Genomic DNA, 3,059 nt, shown 5'->3' with positions numbered 1-3,059 from the left:
ATATATATATATATATATATATATATATATATACATGTATATATATGTATATATGTATATATATTCATGTCTGTCTCTCTATATATACTTGGTATATATGCATACACTCTTAGTGAGATGTATTATATATCACTATGCAAATCAAGTGAATAGTAAAAACCTAATTTAAGAATTTCTACAATATAAACGACGGCTACTGGGAAGGTTGCTGCGAAACTGTTCGATTATTATGTCTACGCAAGGACATTATTTTCAAATATTTCAATTTCCGAATGCAATATAAATCTTCAACACGCAAAGGTTAAAGCAATTCATAGAATTGCAAACGAGAATGATGTAATCTAAATACAACTATTTCTGTACCAATAAATTTCAAGTATACACATATATAAAACCAGAATAACAACTTACGTGCATTCCTATTTTAGTTTTGTTTCTTGTAATCTATGCTCTTTTATTTTCCAACAATTCACATTCTGTGAAATAAATAAATCTTAAAATATAATTAAATATTACTTCATTAACGGTGGGCTCATTACTTTAATCTTCCTTCATTAAATGAAGTTATATATTAAATGCTTATATGCGCCACAGTCTCTCAAAATTAATGATTCAATTGTTTCAGAGAAGATTGAATAAAATGTTTCATGAAACCCCGCATTTGTCTATGAAACAATTTTCTCTATCTCTTTGTCACTAAAGCCGGAAAGGCCCGAGCTTTTACAAATCCGTGCCAGTGTCGTCAGAGACGAATTAAAAACAAGAAGATCAAAACACATACTTTAATGTAAGTTTTGGGTCAACGTTTGAACAAATTGGCCAATCTACTCCATAGGATTCGTAATTTATGTTATCGACGTCAAACATATGAAAAGTATTATTTTCCGTTGTTGGAATAGAACACAGATCAAAAAGCATCGGACCGATCGATGAATGGAATTTTCTGTGATGGTTGAACAGTTCTCCCAAATACTTAGCATGAATATAATATTCAATTGCATTACTTTTGCGTTCTGCTGATCATTGCTATTTCATATTTATGTTTAACAAGCTCATACCAATTCAATTCTGTCTGCAGATATTGGAAAACATACACTTTAACTCGATATTATATATTATTTAAATATAATAAATTTTACTTAGGAAGTAAATGACCTTAAGAGAAATATGTCCATGATAATGTAAATTTCTTCGAAAATAATTCATCTTTGTGCTTCTCGGCACCAGTGCGAAATCAACATGTCATAATCCTTGAAACTTGTTTGTTGATTTAAGCAATATAATTTAACTTACAGAGATACTAAGTCAACAGAGAAATGCAAAAGTTAATATGTATTCTAACTGGAAACTAATACACAATTTCATTTATATGCGTTCATCATCATTTAAATAAATATTTTGTGGCAGAATTTATGAATACAAAGATACAGAGTAATGTGAGGAATATGAGGATTGTATTAACGTGTTCATGTAATTTATAAGAGATAAATAATGTTGGAATGGCAGGTGCACTGATAATTAGAAGTTACTAAATTATAAATAAAAGGTGAATCTATTTTACAAATTGGAATGCTTATGTTTCAATGTTTCAAGCAAATTTATGAATGTCTGACAATTCGACGGGTTACATTAATATCTAATTCATTCATATAAATATACATATATGCGTGTGTGTGTTTGTGCGTGCGCATATATATATATATATATATGCATACCAATACGCACACATATGTGTGTGTGTGTGCACGTATGTGTATGTATGTGTGTAGATACATACAGATTAAGACAAATAATACAATTTAACATATTGCGAGCATTTTTAGTTAATAATTTAATGACGATAGAACAGAACATTCACAAATAGATAATAATATATTAACACATTCAATTAGTAAATTCATGTATAATCCTTTCTGGATGTATAATTATTTCTGCTCTAGGAAGAAGGCCCGAAATTATTTTGGCGGAGCCAGGCGGTTAGATCGACCTCAGTATACAACTGGTACGTATTTTCTCGACTCCGAAAGGATGAAAGGCAAAGTCGACCTCGGCGGAATTTCACCTCAGAACGTAAAGACAGAGAAAACACCGCAAGGCATTTCGCCCGGCGTGCTAACATTTCTGCTAGTTCGCCGCCTTAAAACATTCTGTATATTGTAATATCTATGAATGTTCTCTAATAGATTTTAATTTTATGAATTGTTCCGGCAAGGAATGAACGGGTTTCTAACAAAGATACGTATTATCTTTGATGCTATGTAGACGACAGGAACTATGTCTCATATTGAACGTCAGAAAAGTCTTCTATATATTTACTGTTCTGCGTACATCTTGTATTTACAATATGCATATTATCTGCTGTACGAAGTTGTCACTTAAGCATTTGTTAATATGGTTCAGGGTATAAATAACTAGGGGTATATAAATGCAAATTTATACTCTGGGTGTATAACTTGAATGTTTCTAAACAGGTGTTAGTGCTTATTCCGTTTCTCTTTGATTTTCGAAGAGGTATCAACAATAGGAGCGCAGCTGACCTTATACGGGAATATTTTACCCGTCTGTGTCCAAACAATTATCCAAGGAATGTCCGCCTAATATTCGTAGTGTAGATGTCTGTTAGAATAGTGAATTAAATTGCACTGAATGCTTGAAGAACCGATAAAGCAATAGGGCGATGCAGAAGCACTCAAATATTAGTGAATTGCACTTTATTTCAGAAAACAGCGGTTTGATAATGAAGATCACAACAAAATCTCTTATCCCATTGTCATTTATGCTTTGTTCTGAAGCATATATATATTGGGTTCAGACATCAGCATTTAAGCTTTACTATGCCTAAGCGAATTATTATTATTATTATTATTATTATTATTATTATTATTATTATTATTATTATTATTATTATTATTATTATTATTATTATTATTATTATTATTATCATTATTATTATTATTCATATCAGGCTTGTGAATTTACGAAATCTATTGAATTAGGAATAATGATTTTTAAATGGAATGCATTTATGTAAAATTTTCCGGGATCTAAGTTAAATGTAG

This window comes from Octopus bimaculoides, chromosome 3, assembly GCF_001194135.2.
Source record: "Octopus bimaculoides isolate UCB-OBI-ISO-001 chromosome 3, ASM119413v2, whole genome shotgun sequence".
Taxonomy (NCBI): domain Eukaryota; kingdom Metazoa; phylum Mollusca; class Cephalopoda; order Octopoda; family Octopodidae; genus Octopus; species Octopus bimaculoides.
Note: the sequence above shows the minus strand (reverse complement) of the source record.